We start from the raw sequence: 22,031 nt of genomic DNA, 5'->3' as shown, positions 1-22,031 counted from the left end.
TATTATTCTCTTCTCATTTTTTTTCCTTCATAAAGAGAAAATATTTCCAAATAGTTTTTTTTCTTCAAATATTTTTCAAATAAGATTTATTTATTTTTATTCTATTTTTTTTAATTATTCAATTATTTATTTATTAATTTATAATTTATTGATTTACTTGTTCATTTTTTTATTCACTTTTTTTTTATCAACATATTTATTTATCTACTTATTTCTACATTTATTCACTTATTTATTTATGAATTGACTTTAGTTTTACAAGCACTTTTTATTTATTAAAAAATTATTAAATAACTTCTTTTATTAAATTAATTTTATTATTATATTAAATTTATTATTTACTGCAAACAAAAATTTTGTTTGTTTATAACGTTTCATACTATTAAATTTTTTTTTTAAATTTTTACAATAAAAATTGTGTAGTATTTATAAAGAAAAAGGTTTTAGTAAAACTTGGCCATTTAAAAAAACTAAATTCGAGTTTCAGAAAAAAATAATAGATGCAGAGGAAAAAGCGGAATAATTCAATAAAAGCATAAAAATTGGTCCAATTAATAAAAAAATGACAACATTTTAAAAAAAACCGTTTTCTTTTGTATTTTTCGTAAAAAAAATTAAGAAAAAAAAATTCTCTCCAGCGGGGAATCGAACCCCGGTCTCCCGCGTGACAGGCGGGGATACTGACCACTATACTACTGAAGATGGAATTTTTTGGGGCTTCATTTAAAAACGGCGTATGCTTTAATTATGTTATATTTAAAAGCACGTGTTCAATAAGAAAAAATATATTCTTTTTCTACCTAGAATTTTATTTATAAATTTAAATACTGAAATATAACGTCATTATAGCTCTCACTGTTTTCAAATGAGGTGCAAAAAAACTTCATCTTCAGTAGTATAGTGGTCAGTATCCCCGCCTGTCACGCGGGAGACCGGGGTTCGATTCCCCGCTGGAGAGAATTTTTTTTTCACCCCTCGGAAATTTATTATTATTTATTATTTTTTTATTTCACAACTTTTTAAATACAGAAATATAATTAAATGAAATATTGTAAATAAAATTGAATAAATATAGATAAATAAAAAATAAAAAATATTATAAACAAATTTAGGCAATTGAGTTTTTTTTATTATATAATTGTTCGACAACATCCTAGCTTTATTTAAAATAAATATTTAATCATTAGATATTATTTATTTATAAGAATTAAGATTTTGAAAAACTTCAAATTCAAACATTTTGAAATCCAATTCTTCGTTTAAAAAAAAAATTACAATTAAATTTTTTCAAAAAAATTAATTCTACAGAATTGTTAGTTAAAAATACGAAAAATTCAAATTTTTAAAGATTTTAGTTTGAAACCTTTTCAAAATTCAATTATTTCTAAAAATTGATGATGTAATGCTTTTTATGTTCAATTATTATCTCAAATTTTAACTAAAATTTATTTTTAAATCAATCTCTATTAAAAAAGACTCTACGAGAATTCAATTATTTAAATAAAAAATAAATAATTTATTAAATACCTAATTGCATGTTTCTTAAAACTTAATTCTTATAAAGATTTTTATAAACAAATTTTTAAATAATTAAATTATTTCGAAGAATTTTGATAAAATTCTTAAGAATAATTACATTTTTCAAGAGATTTGTTTCAAATTGTCTTAAAAGTAATTAAAATTCTGCTATGAGTTTTATTATTTATGAAAATAATTGAATTATTGCGAAGAGATTTATGAAATGTTTTAATTCAAGTGAAATTTTTTTTATTTACGAAAATAATTAAATGTGTAGAATTTTATTAAAATTATTTTTAAATAACTGAATTCTTTAAGAAAATTTATTAAAATTAGTGAATATTTAAAATCATTCAATTAGAGGAAAATTTTATTAAATAATTAAAATTTATCAAGAATTTTATTAAATTCCTTGAAAATAATAATTGAATTGAGAATTGCGGAGAAGTATTTTATTATTTATAACGATAATTGAAATTTTGACGAAATTTTTTTTTTTTACTTTTTGAACATTCCTAATTGAATTTCTGTAAAAAATTTTATTACTTTTAAAAATAATTGAATTTTTGCAATTATTTGAATCTTTTCCAAAACTCAATTTCTTTAGTGCTTTTAACTAAAATTCTTCTATTAATCCATTACTTTTAATAATTAACTAAATAAATATTAAAAAATTTAATTAATTTCAGAAGAATTTGAATTATTAAAATTTGTCAAAAATCTGTGTTTTTTCAAATTTCTAATTAAATTCTGTAGTTTTATAAAATTTCAAATTAATACCTTTTAAAGTTCATCTATTTTTGAAAATTGTAAACACAACCCTTTAAAAATTAAAGGGAATTTTTAAATTTTTAAATAAAATTCTTCATTGAATAAATTATAAATAATAATTTTTTGATAGTTCTTTAAGACTTAAGTTATTCAAAAAGAAATTATTCGCAGAAATAGAGAAGAAGGAGTAAGCTCCTTCTTCTCTATCCAATTTGATAATAAGAGACAAAATTTGATATTCACCTCCAAAAATTGTTTAAAAAAATTGTCAAGATCAGTGTCGTTTTTCAAGATACAAATTTTTTTTAAATCGAAAAAAAATTCTAATAAAAGTTTGAGTACATCCGTGATTCGGAAAAAGCTCTTTTTTAATAAAAAAAAAGCTCCAAATTGATGAAAAAAAGCAAAAATTCGTTTTTCAAGATACAAATTTTTTCTAATTTGGAAATAATTTCCAGAAAAATTCTGAGTACATCCGAGTTTTGGAGAAAGCTCTTTATTAATAAAAAAAAGCTCCAAATTGATGAAAAACATCCAAAATTTTCATTAAATTTTTTTTTTAAATCTTTCGAATCCAAAAATTATTTTAAAAAATTGTCAAGACCAGCGTCGTTTTTCAAGACACAATTTTTTTCTGAATCGAAAATAAATTCTAAAAAAGTTTTTTGTTATCTTTAGATAGATTGTATATTATATTATTAAGTTATAATTATTTTTATTTTATAATTAATTCAAAATTGTAATGACAAATAGAAATCATCAGAATTTTTTTCACTTCTTTTCATTAAAAGACTAAAATTTTGTGAAATATTATGTTTTGTCAAATGGAAATTATGCAGATTTTTGTTCTTTACTTCTAAACAAAATTAGAAAATTGTTAAACAACTGTGATTAAGAAATAGAAAATTTATTTATTTTGCATTATTTTTCTTTATGAATCACAATTTTTTTAACAAAATTATTATTTTGTTTTAGAAAAAGAAGAAAAATATTTGCACAATTCCTATTTTTAATCTTATTTTTGGAACAGGATTTTCCACAGGAATTAAGACATTCAAAAATTTTAAATTCAAACCTTTTTTTAATTAAACAACTTATAAAAGTATTTTGTTATAAAAAATGACCGAGAGATAAAATCATTATTTTATATTATAAGAATATTGTTACTGTAATTTCATCAAAACTATTTTCGTCATTTTAATTCAATTATTATTTTCTAGAATTTTAAACTATTTTTTATGAAAATAATAATTGAATTCCTGTGAGATTTTTATTATTTATAAAAATAATTAAATGTTTGCATTTTTATTAAAAATTTTTTTAAATAATTGAATTCTTTTTGGGAAATTTAATTAAAATAGTAGATATTGAAATCATTTGAAATTAGAAAAATGTTTGAAAATAATTGATAAATTAGGACAAGAATTTTTTTGACATTTGTAAAAATAATTGAACTTTGGAGAAGAATTTTGTTATTTATAAAAATAATTGTGATTTTTATGAGAATTTTTTTCAAATTTTGAACATAGTTGAATTTTATAAGAAAAATTTTATATATTTTTTTTAAATAATTGAATTTTTGCAATTATTTGTAATTTCTCCAAAATTGAATTTTTTTACTGTTTTCAACAAAAATTTTAAATTCTATTTTTTTTAAAATTGCTAATTTTATTTTTAAAAAAATTAGTAAGAAGCTAGCCGCGCGCTTTAGCGACTGGCAACCGTGTCTAATGAAATAGAGGAAAATTGAAAAATAGAAATTATAAATAGAAGAAATGGAAAAAATAGAAAGAAAATAAGAGTTAACCCTTATGAGCGATTAATAAATAAATAAATAAGATTTTTTGAAAATAAGATAGAAAAAGTGTAAGAGTTGACAGAAAAGTTAATATCGAAAACTCGCCGTTGAGCCGGCAGATGATCCCCGGTGGTTCGTCTTGGTTATTCCGCATATAAGGGACTCCACGCCGCAGGTTTTGGTTTAGGGTGGTAGTTATTTTCAATTACCCTCAGGAACCCCCTCCGTTTTGCTCAGAAGCGTATAATGTATGCGAGATAAAGGCAGGAGAGGCGCCTTCGTAGACTAAGATATTATAGGGAAATGGTATATAAGGTATGGGTTGGCAAGAAAGTGGCGGGGAAGGGGAAAGAGTGGGTGGCGGGGTGCTCATAAGTTATCGCAGATTTAAGGCTCTTAGACTTAAGGGACTCTAATAATAATATAGCGCCATTCTCGCCCGCTACGGAATTCGCGAATAAAATGCCAACTTCATGTAGACATTCATGTATGTAGAGAGAGAGATGCTGAAATACAAACGTCATTCGCTGATTACCAATTTGCTTTTAGCAATTACTCAAAATATCCAAAATATTTTCTCTGAAAGGTAAAAAAAAAATTTACACGCTTTAAAAATTTTTTTAAACCTATGAAAAAAGAGGAATAATTTTTTAAATCAATTTCGAAAATTTTGAAAAAATAATAATCCTCCGATGGATTATTTTAATCCTTGATGGATTAAAGCTTTGTAGTTTATTTTTATCCATTTTGGAGTTGAAATAATTTCCCAAAAATTTTCTGTGGTTGCGCCAAGGAATCTTTGTCTAATATCGAAAATAAGATTTGTAAAATTCCAAAAAAGCTTTTCCATTAAATAAGCGAAACTTTTGCGCCAAGAAATCTTGTCTTACACATTATTATTAATAATTAATTATAATAATCTTTGTATTTCATTTTTTCATTAATTATGTCTGTTCACATTTTAAAGTTAGTTTTTGTGTATATGCTTTGGTTTGTTTTCCTGTAAAAAATATTGTTAGACAAAATCGAAAATATGCAGGTATTTTTTCACGATTTACAATAAAATAATATTTGAAATTAGAAATTTAGAGAATTTAAAAAAATATTATTAACATTTAAATTTTTGTTTATTACACTGTAAAAAAAGGGAGTTAAATTTTAACTCCCCCGGGGGGTCTATAAAAGTCGCACCCATTGGGGAGTTAATGCCAGGGGAGTTAAATAAAGAGAGTTAAAATTTCACACCCAAATGCTAACTCCCCAAGGAAAAAATAACTCTCGCGGGTGTTGAATGAAGGGAGTTAGAAATTAACTCTCTTTTGGAGTTGATTTTTAACTCGAAAAATTTCACACCCAACTCCCGAGTCCGTTAACTCCCTAAATTTTTTACAGTGTAAATGCTTTTTTTCTATTAAAAATTTCGTTTGACTGATCTAAATTATGTAAATTTTTCTCCTTTTCTACAATGAATTTTATTATTTATAGAAATAATTGAATTTTTGCATCGATTTTAATTGAAAAAAAAAATTAGATTCTTAAGAAAAATGTTATTATTTACTATTTAGAAAATTAATTGAATTCTTACCCACAAAAAATTGATTAAAATCTTGTAAATCATTCAAATTTTGCAAACAATTTTATTATTTTTGAAAATAATTTAATTTCTCACAAGAATTTTATTATTCATGAAATTAATTGAATTCTTTCTAAAAAATTAATTAAAATCTTTGAAATAATTGAATTCCTCACAAGAATTTTTTTACTTTTGAAAATAATTGAATTTCTATGAAGAATTTTGTTAACATTTTCAAAAATAATTGAATTTTTCTGAAAAATTTAATTATTTATAAAAATAATTGAAATCACCTAAAAAATTTTGTTATTTATATAAAAATAATTGAATTCTTTACAAGATTTTTGATTTAAATCTTTGAAATAATTGGAATGTTGCAAAGAATTTTATTATTTTTCGAAATACTTGAATTCGTCAGAAGAATTTTATTATTTATAAAAATAATTGAATTTTTGTGAAGAATTTTGTTAAAATTTTAAAAAATAATTGAATTCCCCTGAAAAATTTAATTATTTAAAAAAAAAAATTGAATTCATTACAAGAATTTTGATTAAAATCTTTGAAATAATTGAAATTTTGTAAAGAATTTTATTAATTTTGAAAATAATTGAATTCTTACGAAAATTTTTAATATTTTTTATATTAATTGAATGTTTGAGAGGAATTTTTTAACATTTTTTTTTAATAGTAGACTTGTTTTGTGAAATTTTAGTAAAATAGTAATTAAAATTTGAATTCTTTTTGGAAAATTTTATTAAAATATTGATATTGAAAATCATTGAAATTAAACAATTTTTTGAAAATTATTAAAATTAGGACAATAATTTTTTTGACGTTTATCAAAATAATTGAACTTTGTAGAAGAATTTTGTTATTTATAAATATAATTGGGATTTTACGAGAATTTTTTAAAAATTTTGAACATAGTTGACTTTTATAAGAAGAATTTTATTTTTTTTTTGGAAATAATTGAATTTCTGCAATTATATGTAATTTCTCCAAAATTGGATTTTTTTTAGTGTTTTCAACAAAAATTTAAATAAGAAAATTTTTAACTTCTATTATTTTTATAATCGCTAATTTTATTTTAAAAAGGTAGCAAGAAGTTAGCCGCGCGCTTTAGCGCGCGAATTATTGCTAGTTTTAATTGAAATGAAATTGAAAATTTTTTAATTTTTAAAAATTAAAGGAAAAAATTTTTCTCAAAAAATATTCTGTTACATTTATTGACGAATTTCTTTTTTCAATTTTTAAACAAATTGAATTTATATGAATAATTTTATTACTTTTGTAAATAATTGAATTTCTAAAAAGAATCTTATTGCGTATGAAAATAATTAAATTCTTTAAAACATTTTTATTATTTATTAAAATAATTGAATTCTTGCGAAGAAATTTGTGAAAATTTTGTTAATTGAATTCCTATGAAATTTTTATTAGTTTTGAAAATAAATGTTTTCGTATAATTTTATTAAATTTTTTCTAAATAATTGAATTCTTTTGGAAAATTGTATTAAAATAGTGAATATTGAAAATCATTGAATTGAGGAAAATTTTTGAAAATAATTGAAATTAGGACAAGAGTTTTATATTGACATTATTGAGAATAATTTAACTTTGTGGAAGAATTTTTTTATTTACAAAGGTAATTGAGATTTTGACAAGAGATTTTTTTTTATTTAGAACATAATTGAAGTTTATGAGAAGAATAAATTTTATTACTTTTGATAATAATTGAATCTCTGCAATTATTTGTTATTTCTCCAAAACTGAATTTTTTTAGTGTTTTCAACAAAAATTTAATTTAAATTAGAAAATTTTTAAATTCTATTATTTTTCAAATTGTTAATTTTATTTAAAAAAATAAGTAAGAAGTTAGCCTAGTACAGATAATAATTTTCAAAACAGAAACAATTGTACTTGCGTGTAACTCAAATGGTGACATACAATAAAAATGTTTTCGATTGGGATTAAATCCCAAATTTGGATTTACGATGCACAATCACAATATCTGCGCTTTATAAACCAAAAAATAGAAGAAAAAAAGGAAAAAAAAGAACATTTTGAGCCTCTTGGATTTTAAGATAGAAATGAGACGTATACATATAAGGTATAAGCTTGAAGGGTGGTTTATGTATTACTGGTAAGATATCCGATGATTTAGCAGCGGACTCTCTGCTCCCGGTTATGGGCGAATCTTATCTCACCGGTACCGCAGTAACCGCGGTGTAATCTTTTATTAATTCTCCGACTTACAAAATTTATCGTAGCTTTTGTTTACTATTCTGCCACGGCGTCTTAAATCTCAGCGAAACTGCCCTTCTTTTTTTTTATTTTTTCTGTTTGCATTATCTCCAACAACTTCTCCTGACATACTTCTTCTTTGCCAAAAAACTTCCTCTACAAATAATAATATAATATACAACAACGAAATTCCTCGCGCCTTTTATTATGTATAAAAGTATACGATAAAAATTTGAATTTTTATTTACTCTTCAGCTCGATTCATAAAATTTATAAAATACACGATTACAGATATTCATATTTTATTAATTAAAATAAAAGCCAATTTCACATATAATAAATAATTAATAGTTAATCATCATTATTATTACATATGGGTGATTCTTCAGTGGTCACTTTTGATTCCTGTTTCCTATTTAATAACTTTAAAAATTATTTTCAAATCTGCTTCAAACTTTTGCATAATTAATCTTTACTATATTTTTTAGTAATATCAGAATCGAAAAAAATTTATTTTTTTAAACAAAAGTTATGATTTAATTCGAAAATAATCAAAATGCAGTTTTCTCGATTTAACTAAAAATCATCTAGTTTAATATGCTTTATTTTACACAAAGTCTATTTTAATCGTGTTTTTATATATTTCATTCGAAAGTTCATGTCCAAAGCTAATTTTTTTGTGTTCTTTTCCAATTATCATTGAAAAATTTGAATAAAAAAATTTTTTCAACACTTTTTTCACTATTATAATTTTAATAATTTATATTTTTTAATCTCAATTATTAATGAAAATATTTTTTTTTAAATTAATAAAAAAAAAATTAGAATGATTTCTATTTCATAGTAACAATTTTTATACAAAATCCTAATTTCCTCCTTTTTTAAAGAAAAAAAGAAATTCTTACCACTTATATGTATTTCTCAATAACAATTTTGTAACAAAATCACAATTTTTTTATGCATTATTTTATACCTTTATGCACGATTTTCTAACAAAATTTCCAGTTTTTTGAGAAATAAATGGAAAAAATTAGTATAATTTCTATTTTATAAACACGATTTTTAAAATAATTTTTAGAATTTTTAATCATTGCCTCGTATGAGGAGAATTACTCATGTACGCTAATTAGAAAACTTGGAACATTGTTAACAAGTTGTTAAGTATTGAGAAAGAGAAATTATTATGCAAATATTTTCCATTTTTTTTTAAAGAAAAAAATTAGAATTTTGTAAAAAAAATTGTAATTGACAAATCATAATCAAATTTTTTAATCTTTTCATTATATATTTATTATACCATATTTTACAAATTTAAATTAAGCAGATTTATTTTCTTTTCATAAAAATTAAAAATTTGTTCAAATTTTCTTTAAAAAAAGAGGAAAAAATTTTGATTAATTCCTAATTTTAATCACGATTTTAAAATCAAATTCTCTTTTTTAGAAAAAAAGAAAATAATTTGCACTATTTCTATTTCACAAAAATTAAAATTTTTTTTGGGAAATAAAGGGAAAAAATTTCGTGAATCATATTTTTATACAAACTTTTAATTTTTTTTCGAAAGCAAATTTTCATAATTATAATTAATTAATTTTAATAATAATAATTTAATTTTTAATAATAATTTTAATGGAATTATAATTTTCTTTAGAAATAAATAAAAAACAATTCCATAATTTCTATTTAATAATCACGGTTTTTGATAAAATTATAATTTTTTTTAGAAATAAATAAAAAAAAATTAAATAATTTCTATTTTATAATCACAATTTTTTTACAAAATCACAAGATTTTTTTTTTCAAAAAAGAATTAAAAAGTTTCCAATAATTTCTATTTTTTTATCACGATTTTAAAAAAAATTCTTTTTTCTTTAAATAAATTGAGAAAAGTTAGCATCATCACAAATTTTAGTAAAAAATTGTCTGTTTCTTTTTGAAAAATATAATTATAATTATATCATAATTTCTATTTTTAATCACGATTTTCGTATAAAATTCTTTTTTTTTTAAAAAAAATCAAAATAATTGGCACTATTTGTATTTTCTAAAATTAGAACTTTTTTTTATTAAAATTCTAAATTTTTTTCAGAAATAAAAGAAAAAAAATGTGTATGAATCATTTTTAATAAAATTATAATTTTTTTTAGAAATAAATAAAAAAAAATTACAAAATTTTCATTTCATAATTACAAAATTTTGTACAAAATTCTCAGTTATTTCCTTTTGCAAAAGGAGAACGAACTTTTTATGATTATTTCGCTGATACAATATTTTAACCAAATTTCCAGTTTTTTTTATAAATAATACAATTTTTTAACAAACTCACAATTATTTTTTTTTAAAAGAGTTAAAAAAATTTGCTTAATTTCTATTGTTTAATAAACAACATTTTTATTAAAATTCTATTTTCTTTAAATGCAGTTGCTTATTTTATTAAATTTTTGTACTTGAATACATTTAATGAATACTGATCAACTTTCTGTTATTTGATGTGTGTTAAGAAAATAGTTAAAAAGAAATTAAATTCTTTTGTATTCTATAAGAAAATTAGAAATGTTAATAACTATTTTTAAATATCTATAAAATTAGAAAAAAGCGAGTGTTAACCACGTCGAAAAATTCCATGGAAGTACACCCTGGAAATTCCATGTAACTTCTCCATGGAATTTCCTTGGTGATTCCATGGAAATTCTGCAAGTTTTCTATTTTAATAATATTTTAACATTTCTATTATGATTAGAGAATTTATTTTCGATTCAGAAAAAATTTGTATCTTAAAAAACGACGCGGGTCTTGACAATTTTTAAAAAAAAATTTTTGGAGTCGAATATCAAATTTGGGTTTTTTTTCACCGAATTGGAATTTTTTTTTTATTAATCAAGAGCTTTTTCCGAAACACGGAGGTACTCAGAACTTTTTTAGAATTTACTTCCCATTCAGAAAAAAATTTGTATCTTGAAAAAACGACATTGGTCTTGTAAATTTATTTTCACAATTTTTGGAGTCAAATATCAAATTGGTGCTTTTTTCATCAATTTGGAGCTTTTTTATTAAAGAAGAGCTTTTTCCGAAACACGAAGGTTCTCAGCCTTTTTTTTAGAATTTATTTTCGATTCAAAAAAAAATTTGTGTCTTGAAAAACGACGCTGGTTCCCACGTCGAAGAATTCCATGGAAGTAATTCTTGAAAATTCCATCGAAATTCTTCAAGTTTTTTATTTTAACAATATTTTAAAATTTCTATTAGACCCTAACCATAATAGAAATGTTAAAATAATATTAAAATAAAAAACCTGCAGAATTTTCATGAAATCTCCACGGAAATTCTATGAAATTTTCAGGGAATACTTCCATAGAAGTTTTCGACGCGGGTTTATTTCATATAGTTGAGAACAAAATAATTGATAATTTTTAATTGATAATTTTTAATTGGTAATTTTTTATTGATAATTTTTAATTGGGAATTTTTTATTGGTAATTTTTATTGATAATTTTTTATCGATAATTTGTAATTGATAATTTGTAATTGATGATTTAAGGAATAAATTGATGATTAGAGAAGTGCACACACACACACGAAATATAAGTGTAGACACGCAGTTTTCACGGTCGATTAAATCTGGACGTATTTACTTACTATTAATATAGGATAAGATGCGAGTGCCACTACGTGTAGCAAATATAGTAGTAGGTCCTTTATTAATTGGCAGGCAGAACACTTTGAAAGACACGACTCAGTGAAGACCATATCTTTGCTTTGATCTCCTGGTCGTGGTCCATTTCATATGAAAGTCTTAATTAATTAACTGGGAAGTAACTTTCCGGGGACAGATAGTTTCAAGTATATATATATATATACACTATTTAGCCCCGATTGCAAAGAAGAAAGATAACTATTTAAAAGGGGAAGAAATTTCTGCAAGCTCTCTCTTTCTTTCCCTCTCCTTTACTCCTTTTTTTCTAGTAACAAACTCACTAGCAAAACTTTTCGAAAAAGAATCTTTGCAATGAGCCATTAGGAAAGTTTCAAGAGGACATTAATCTGAAAATGCGATTCGAATTAGTTAGAGGGAAAAGATAACTGGATTCTTGGTTTGGGAAGTGAGGGGGGTATACGATTTCTAGGCGAGCTAAGCGAGAGAGGAGCACGTCGTCCTTCGGGTACAGGGTTAAGTATGAGTTAAGTCTTCAGTATTAAGACGCGAAGGAGAAGCGAGCAGAGGCGTCCAACGGGCGGTGATCTATAGTAGGATTACCGTAGGCGGTATTTCTTCATAACCGTTTCTCCAGGTCGTTCCTTCTTTCGTCTCCTCTCCTTTCCTTTTCCCTTCAATTTCTTCGAGATACCAAAGTTGTATAGTCACGCTTTCCTAACGGAGGAAAAAAAGGAAAATAAAGAAAGAAAGAAAGAGAAAATTTTACCTTTCCACCCACTTTCTTTTTTACTCCTCGAGTCTCTCTCTCTCTCTCTCTCTCTCTATCAAAAAACCTCTTCCCTACTTTTCGCGTGTTCTATTTCATTCTTTTTATTCTTCTGCGCTTTCAAAACTGTATCTTTCTCGGTTGGTACGTACAACATCCCACCCTGCCATCTTCGCTCAGCTTCGCGGGGGGTTGTATCTTAATAACATTCATGAGCTCAGATATACCCGCCAGATTTATTGCTCCAGCACCCATGGATCCCGTATACTTATATATATATACATATAGAACCCTACACAAAACCCATATTTTCTTAACAGAAATTTTCCTTTTTCTAAGCGACGAATATAAAGAAAATGGATTTTTTTTCACCTCATCAATTAACGAGTTGGAATAATTCAAATTTTGCACTGAATTTTATTTTTTCATTCGTCTTCTTCTATTCTTTTTTTATGATGCGTCCAGGTTGAAGCAAACATTCTAAAAACACTTTTCATTTTTCAAAAATCAAAAATTCCTACAACACTTTAAAACATGAAAAAATATCCTGATAAATAAGATTAGACTTTCGTCTGCAAATTACATAGAATTAAAAAATTATTTATTTATTTTTCTTATAACCCTCACTTAAGGCTCAAGACTTGTTTGAAGATAAAAACTCGTCTACAAGTTAAGCCTGAACTTAGACATAAGGCTCAAGTCATGTTTGAAGCTAAAAAATTGTCTAAAACTTAGAACTGAACTTAGACATGAGGCTCCGCTTATGGCTCAAAACTTTTTTGGAGCTCAAATTCATCTAAAATTTAGGACTGAGTTTAGACTTGAGGCTCAAGACTTGTTTAAAGCTGAAAAATCATCTAAAATTTAGAACATAAGACTCGATTAAGGCTCAAGGCTCACTTAAGGCTCACGACTTGTTTGGACCACAAAACTCGTCTAAAACTTAAAACAAAAGACTCTATTAAAGCTCAAGGCTTACTTAAGGCCTAAGACTTGTTTGAAGCTAAAAGCTCGTATAAAACTTCAAACATAAGGCTTTTTTAAGGCTCAAGGCTCACTTTAGGCTCCAGTCTTGTTTGAAGCTAAAAACTTGTATAAAAATAAACATTAAATGTCTCAGGTCAATATTAAGTCATATACGAATTTTAGCTTCAAACAAAGTATTAAGCCTTAAGCGAGCCTTATGTCTAAGTTCAGTTTTAATTTTTAGACGACTGTTTAGCTTTAAACAAGTCTTGAACCTTGAGCCTTAATCAAAATTTATGTTTTAGACGAGTTTCTAGCTTCAAACAAATCTAGAGCCTAAGCTAAGCAATGATGAACCTTAATCGAGTTTGAGCGAGCTATAAGTTCAATCTCAAGTTTTGGACAAGTTTTTAGCTACAATCAATTCCGAAGTCTGAAGTAAGCCTTGAGCCTTAAGCGAGCCTAATTTCTAAGTACAGTCCAAGATTTTAGACGAGTTTTGAGCTTCAAACAAAACTTGTGCCTTAAGTGAGCCTTGAGCCTAAAGCGAGCCTTATTTCTAAGATCGGTCCTAAATTTTAGATGAATTTAGAGCTCTAAACAAGTATTGAGCCTTAAGCGAGCTAAGTTTTAGTTTCAAGTTTCTAAGTTTAGTCCTAAGTTTTAGACAATTACTTAGCATGAAACAAGTCTTGAGGCTTAAGTAAGTTTTGAGCCTCAATCGAGCCCTATGACCTAAGTTTTAGACGAGTTTAGAGCTTCAAACCAATATTGAGCCTTAAGCGAGTCTGATGTCTAAGTTCAGTCCTAAGGTTTAGACAAGTTTTAAGCTTCAAACAAGTCTTGAGCCTTAACTAAGCCTTGCGTCTTAAGCGAACATATGTATAAGCTCAGTCTTAAATTTTAGACGAGTTTTGAGCTCAAACAAGTTTTGAATCTTAAGCGAGCCTTATTTCTAAGTTTAGTCGCAAGTTCTAGTCAAATTGTTAGAATCAAACAAGTCTTGATCCTTAAGTAAGCGTTGAGCCTTAATCGAGTCCTATGTCCTAAGTTCAGTCGTAAGTTTTAGGCAAGTTTTAAGCTTCAAACAAGTCTTGAGCCTTAAGCTAACTTACGTCTAAGCTCAGTTCTAAATTTTAGACGAGTTTTAAGCTTGAAACAAGTCTTGAGCCTTAAGCGAACTTATGTCTAAGCTCAGTTCTAAATTTTAGACGAGTTTTGAGCTCCAAACAAGTTTTGAGCCTTAAGTGAGCCTTGAGCCTTAAAAAAACTTATGTTTTAAGTTTTAGACGAGTTCTGAGCTTCAAACATGTCTTGAGCCTTAATCGAGCCTTATGTTTAAAGTTTTAGACGATTTTTCAGCTTTAAACAAGTCTTGAGCCTTATGTCTAAGCTCAGTCCTAAATTTTAGATGAGTTTTGAGCTCCAAAAATGTTTTGAGCCATAAGCGAGACTTATGCCTAAGTTCAGTCCTAAGTTTTAGACAATTTTTAAGTTTCAAACAAGTCTTGACCCTGAGCCATGAGCCCTAAGCGATCCTTATGTCTAAGCTCAGTCCTAAATTTTATACGAGTTTTAAGCTTCAAACAAACCTTCAGCTTAAAACGAGCTTTATGTCTAAGTTTAGTCCTAAGTTTAGTCCAATTTGTTAGCATCAAACAAGTCTTGATCCTTAAGTAAGCGTTGAGCCTTAATCGAGTCCTATGTCCTAAGTTCATTCCTAAGTTTTAGGCAAGTTTTAAGCTTCAAACAAGTCTTGAGCCTTACTTGAGCCTTACTTGAGCCGAACTTATGTCTAAGCTCAGTTCTAAATTTTAGATGAGTTTTAAGCTCCAAACAAGTTTTGAGTCTTAAGTGAGCTATGAGCCTTAATCGAGTCTTATGTTTTAAGTTTTAGACGATTTTTTAGCTTTGAATAAGTCTTGAGTCTTAACTGAGCCTTGAGCCATATGTCTAAGCTCAGTCCTAAATTTTAGATGAGTTTTGAGCTCCAAAAAAGTTTTGAGCCTTAAGCTAGACTTATGTCTAAGTTCAGTCCAAAGTTTTAGACAAATTTTATGCTTCAAACAAGTCTTGAACCTTAACTGAGTCTTAAGCCTTAATCGAGCCTTATGTCTAAGCTCAGTTCTAAATTTTAGACGAGTTTTTAGCTCCAAACATGTTTTGAGCATTAAGTGAGCTATGAGCCGTAATCGAGTCTATGTTTTAAGTTTTAGACGAGTTTTGAGCTTCAAACATGCCTTGAGCCTTAAGCGAGCCTTATGTTTAACTTCAGTCCTAAGTTTTATACGAGTTTTGAGCTTCAAACAAGTCTTCAGCCTTAAGTGAGCCTTAAGCAAGCCTTATGTCTAAGTTCAGTCCTAAGTTCTAGACAATTTTTTAGCATTAAACAAGTCTTGAGCCTTAATTAAGCCTTGGTAGCCTTAAGGTAGCCTTAAGAAACATGAATTTTTTCATGTCTCAAATTTTGATTTGCGCCGAATTTTTTTACAAGTTATTTACTTCTTTTACTTTTTTACCTTATATTACTACATTACTAGAAATGGTGTTACTTATTGTTTTATGTTAATAGTAAAGTTTGTAGGAGAAAAATTTTTTTTTCGGTTTAAAAATATCACCGAAATTTGCTTTTTATTTTGTACTGGACTTTAATACACATTTTGGTATTACTCGTTAAGTTTGTAGTTTGTACCTATTTTTATTGCAGCACATTTTTTCACTGCAGAGCTCTTGTTTTTTTGTTAGAGAACTGCAGAATATTTATTCTTTTTTGCGAATATAATGTTAGAACTGTTTTTTGAATGTCGCTTTTCATGTTGTTAGTCATTAAATCTATTAAATAATCGTTGTGGAACTCTAAAACTATTGCTAAAGTGTCTAAAAGTCTTCCAAAAATTTTGATTTTTTATAAAAGTATTACTTACATTTAATGACTGAGAATGTCTGAGAATCAGCAGCATCACTCCCCCATGATGATGATGAAATTGTTAAAATGAACGAAAATTTTAATGTTGGTGTGTTTTTTTCTCTACACAGTGAAGTTGAATGTTATGTGTGTGAGAGAAAATTTATAAAAAGAAAAAGTTTTAAGAAATTTTTGCTAGGTGACTTCGAATAGGTTTTTGGTGTTGGTATCAGGGAGAAAGAGAGAGAGGACGTCTTGGCTGGGCCGGTTGCGATAAAGCAAAGAGCCTGTGCTAAATACTTACATAAATCTGTATTGCCTTGCGCAGCACGATAGAAGCTTATACTATACCAACACCAACAACTTCCAAACATATACTCCCACTAAAATAAGCCAAGAGATGCGAAAACCTTTCTCGAGAAAGCTTTAGAGGTTTCGTGTTTTATAGACGCGAATGAACTTGCATGAGAACCCTATGGCACAAATTTCTCTCCACTTTACTTTTGCGATTTATGTATACAACCTTTTCTGCAAAAAAAAACTTGATCTTCACACTTTTCTAATTATTCCATTTTTGATAAATTTTTTTTTATTTTTTCCCCCAAAAAAACCGAATTTTCTAAACACAAATTTTACTCTTAAGAAAACATATTAACTTTAGCAATTATAGACAAATTTTTGTCTCAGGGGAAAAAAAAATTTAACATATTTTTTGATTAATGAGAAAAATAATTTACATTTTTTGACCCAAGAAAAAAAAATACTTTTTTTGATTCAAGAGAAAAAAGTTTAATGCATTTTTGGATTGAAGTGAAAAAAATGTAATATCTTTTTCGTTTCAAGAGAAATAAAATGTAATACGCATTTTTTTAATATATATATTATGAAAAAAATGTAATTCCAAGTTTATATCGATATTCTGATAAAGAGCGGATTGAATGTGCATACGTAATAATATACACACAACAGAAAGCCATAAATATCGAAACAGAGAAACCGTCGACGGATCCGAGAAAGGATAAGGTTTCGCAAAAGGACTAGAAGGGCTGTTCGCTGCTTCTGTGCGAAGGGGGAATTTCTCTCAATTGATAGCGGATAAAAGCTGTGGCGGGTCGACGGCATCCCCACGAGGGTTTTACTCGTCAAAAGAAAAGTTTTGATCAAATCGTCAAACAAAATGTTTCGGGTTATAAGCGCTTGGTTGCCTTCTTTAAAAAGCAAATGTTTGTTACGCATGTTTTAGCCGCCAAGCACAAATAGTTCCATCGGTAATAATATTATGTCAACTCTCCTTCAATTAGAAATTCTTCATTTGTCCAATCGAGGGTGGAATTTATTGTTGTTTACTCATTTAAGATGTAATGTGATTAATGATAATCTAATTATTTTCTATATTAATTATGTTATTGAATTAGTTTTTACAGATTAGTTTTTGAATTAGTTTTTCGGTTTTAGAATCAGTTTTTGTGTCCTGCAAGTGCACCTGAAAATTATTAATGTAGAGTGACATTGTCAGGGTTGGGCCACCTTTTTGAACTTTTTTTTAAAAAATAAATTTAGGCAATAAACTATAATATTCTGATATTTATGCCTTTCATTCATTCAGACCCTAGTTTAAAGTTAGTTCTTCTGTATTTTTTTGCTTTTTTTTCTATAAAAAATATTGTTTGGCAAATCGAAAATACGCAGATATTTTTTCACGATTTATAATAAAATAATATTACAAATTAGAAAATTTTAAAAAAATTATGATTAGCAAATAAAAAATATACCCATTTTGTCTATTATATGCTTTTTTCTCTATCTTTCGTTTGACTGATCTGAATTATGCAAATTTTTCTCCTTTTTATTTATTAAAAATAGTAAATTGTTATTTGTTAAAAAATTATGATTAAAAAATAGGAAATATACACATTTTATAAATAATTTTTATTTCTCAATAACAATATTGTTCACAAACCGATTCTTTTCTTTGGGGGGAAAAATATTACATATTCCTATTTCTTAATATTTTTGTAAAAAAATTCTCAATTTTCATAAGCAAATAATTTGCGACATTTCTATTTCTTAATATTACAATTGTTTCAATAAAATTCAAAGTCTTTTAAAAATAAAGGAAAAAAATGTTTATAAATTGTATTTGCCAACTGCAAATTTTTTAATTGAAAATGAAATTGAAAATTTTTGAATTTTTAGAAAATAAAGGAAAATATTTCACTCAAAAAAATATACTGTTACATTTATTTACAAGTTTCTTCAATTTTAACATTTTTCGAAAACAAGAACTTTATTTTTTAATAAATATTTAATTATTATTATTATTTTTTGATAGGAATTATAATTTTGAAAAATTTCAAATTCAAACCTTTTTGAAATTAAACAACTTATAATAATTAAACACGACCGAGTGAGAAAATCATTATTTTATAAAATAATATTAAATTATCATCTAAAATTCATTTTAAAATCATTTTTTATTAATAATTGTGCAATTATTTGTTATTATTTTTATTATTTATTGTTTTTTGAGGAATTCTATTAAAATTGTATTAAAAATAATTCACATTTTCCAATGAGTTTTATTATTTTCGAAAATAATTGAATTCCTAAACGAAATTTTATTATTTATAAAAATAATAATTTAATTATTGCGAAGAAATTTATAAAAAATTTGTAAATAATTGAATTCTTGTGGAATAATTATCTCTTTTAAAAATAATTAAATGTTTGTATAGAATTTTATCAAATTTTTTTAATAATTGAATGCCTCAATTAATAATTGAAGCAATTTTCTAAAAAGAAATTGAAATTTTGCTAAGAATGTTATTAAATTTTTTGAAAATAATTGAATTTCATAATTTATAAATATAATTGAAGTTTTGAAGAAAATGTTTAAAAATTATTGAACATAATGGAATTTCTCCAAAGAATTTTATGGAAAATTTGAGAATAATTGAATTCCTGTGAAAATTCGCCTAGCATTTTATCAATTTTTTTTAAAAATAATTGAAATCTTTTGGAAAATTTTAATTAAAATAGGAAATATTGTAAATTATTGAATTGAGGGAATTTTTTAAAAAGAATTGAAATTTTGCCAAGAAAGTTATTAAAATTGTTGAAAATATTTAATTTTATTATTTATAAAGATAATTGAAATTTTTGAAGAGAATTTTGAAAAAATCTTGAACATAATTGAATTTCTGTGAAGAAATTTACAAATAATTTATTGTAAATAATTCCTGGGAAATTTGTATTATTTTTGTAAATAATTAAATGTTCGGGTAGAATTTTATTAATTTTTTAAAAATATAGTAAATATTAAATTATTAAATTGAGGCAATTTTCTATAAATAATTGAAATTTTGCCAAGAATGTTATTAAAATTTTTGAAAACATTGAATTTTATCATTTGTAAAGATAAGAATGTTTAAAAGTTATTAAACATAATTGAATTTCTGTGAAGAACTTTATGAAAAATATGTAAATAATTGAATTCCAGAAAATTTTTTAGTATTTTTGAAAGTAATCAAATGTTTGTGCAGAATTTTATGAAATTTTTTTAAAGAATTGCATTTTTTTGGGCAAATTTTTAATTAAAATTTAGAAAATATTGAAAAAATCATTGAATTGAGTCAATTTTTTTAATAGTATTGAAATTCAGTCAAAAATGTTATTGAAATTTTTAAAAATTATTGAATTATATAATTTATAAAGATAATTGAAATTTTTACTAGAATTTTTTAAAAATTTGGAATATTATTGAATTTCTGTGAATAAATTTATGAATAATAATTTATTGTAAAAAAATTGAAATTCTGTGAAATTTTTATTATTTTTGCAAAAAATTAAATGTTGGCGTAGAATTTTATCAATTTTTAAAAAATTATTGTATTTTTTTGGAAAATTTTCATTTATATTTAGGAAATATTGAAAATCATTGAATTGAGACAATTTTTTGAAAATAATTGAAATTTTGCCAAAAATGTTATTTAAATTTTTAAAAATAGGTAATTGAATTTCATAATTTATAAAGATATGTAATTGAAATTTTAAAGAGAATTTCAAAAAATTTTTGTACATAATTGAATTTCTGTGAAGAATTTTATTTCTTTTGAAAAAAATAGAATATTTGCAATCCATTATTTTTAATATTTAATTAAATATATATTAAAAAATTTAGCTGATTTCAGAAGGATTGGAATTATTATTTACATTTTAAAAAAAACTAAGTTCTTTAAAATTTCTAATTAAATTCATTCAATCTTAAAACATAAAGTTTCAAATTAAAACCTTTTAAAGTTGATTTATTTATGAAAATCATAAACGCAACTCTTTCAAAAATTCAATTAATTCTGAAGTATTTATGTAAAATTTTATTCATTAAACAATTTTAAAGCAATAATTTTATGATATAGTTCTTCAAGAATTAAGTTATTTAAAAAGAAATTATTGTCAGAAATAGAAAAATTTGAAGGATTTATATTGGAATTCGTGGTATAATTTCATAGTTTATAAGGCAAACAAAAAAGACTCAAAAATTCAGAATTTTCTTATGAATTCTAAAAATTAATTTTTTCCAGTAATTTTAATAAAAATCCCTGACTTTTCCCTGAATTCCCTGATTCAGAATATATATGATTATTATAGTTATAATAGTAATAAAACTATATTCCAATTCATATTTTATTTTTAAGAAAAAAAATTTTAATTAAAAAGTTTTAAATTATGTTATTTATAAAATATTGCTAATTTTATTTATATAAAAATAACTATTAAATTAGCACCGTTGATTTTAATATTTTAATAATAATAATAATTAATTAAAAGTGAAGATTTGTTTTTAATTAATTAATAATATTAATTAATAAAAATAATTATTGCTAGTTGAGTTATATATTGTTAAAAAGGGGGTCCAACCCTGACTACAATGACCATTTTCTCTATTAAAGAATAAATTTTTCATTACTACCATAAATTAACCAAATGTAAGAAGAATAATCTACTCTTTGTGTCAAGTAATCAGAAAGCAAAGAGAGAAACTAAAAATTCACTGAAAGAAAATTGAAGTCAAAGATCAACTAAAGTTTTTAATGGATCATAGACGATATTCTCGATTTCTTAGAATGGGTAATAACTGGCCACGGAATAGAGCGACCGATCTTAATACTGTCTTTAAGCCTCTCTTGCAAACATAAATTATGTATCGCCCAAGCATAAGATGCTCAGATCCCAAGAGCACCTGGTATACACATTTACCCCTTTTCCCTCTCCCCTTCGACATCTTTCTCTCACTCACCTCCATCATACTTTCTGCTTGTCTCTCTCTCTCTCTCTCCCTCCCTCCCTCTTTCTCTCTCACATTCTCCATTCTCCCCTTGGTTTCTATTCCGGTCGTCTTAGGAAGTGAGGTCTCTAAATTTTCTCCAAGTCTATAAGGGTTAAGGAATTAACTGGGTTTCGGGATGCTGAGGCCGTAACGCGGTTTCGCATGCTTCTTTCCAGAAGGGTGGGAGGAGAGAGAGAGGGTCTTAATAACTTTTCGAGAGAAACGAGAGAAAGGTCCTTGGCGAAAGCCATTACCAGGATTTCTTTTATTTACGATCGCGAAAAATATTTCGACACTGGAAAAAAAGGGATAGGATGGGGAGGGGGTGGGGCTAAGTGGTATGATCTTTTGAGTCTCTTTTTTCTTCCCCCTACGAAATAGATGACCAGAAAATGGTTCCTAATTCCCCTAATGATGTAATATTTGGCTATAGATCAATTAAGAATATCTTTCAATCTATATTTCATTTTGAATCGTGTTTTTTTGGATTAAAACACATTTAGTTCGGT

The 22,031-nt window shown here is 25.2% G+C and overlaps 2 non-coding genes across 2 annotated transcripts; one reads left to right on the top strand and one right to left on the bottom strand.

The window, feature by feature from the left end:
• Positions 1–630: 630 nt before the first annotated feature.
• Trnad-guc lies at positions 631–702 on the bottom strand. Its single transcript has one exon. It is a non-coding gene; the product is annotated as a tRNA-Asp (tRNA).
• A 184-nt stretch (positions 703–886) lies between these two features.
• Positions 887–958, top strand: Trnad-guc. The gene has a single exon. It is a non-coding gene; the product is annotated as a tRNA-Asp (tRNA).
• Positions 959–22,031: the final 21,073 nt, after the last annotated feature.

Source organism: Leptopilina heterotoma, unplaced genomic scaffold, assembly GCF_015476425.1.
Source record: "Leptopilina heterotoma isolate Lh14 unplaced genomic scaffold, ASM1547642v1 Lhet_11, whole genome shotgun sequence".
In the NCBI taxonomy this organism is placed as follows: Eukaryota; Metazoa; Arthropoda; class Insecta; order Hymenoptera; family Figitidae; genus Leptopilina; species Leptopilina heterotoma.
Note: the sequence above shows the minus strand (reverse complement) of the source record. Positions and strands in the feature narration are given on the sequence as shown.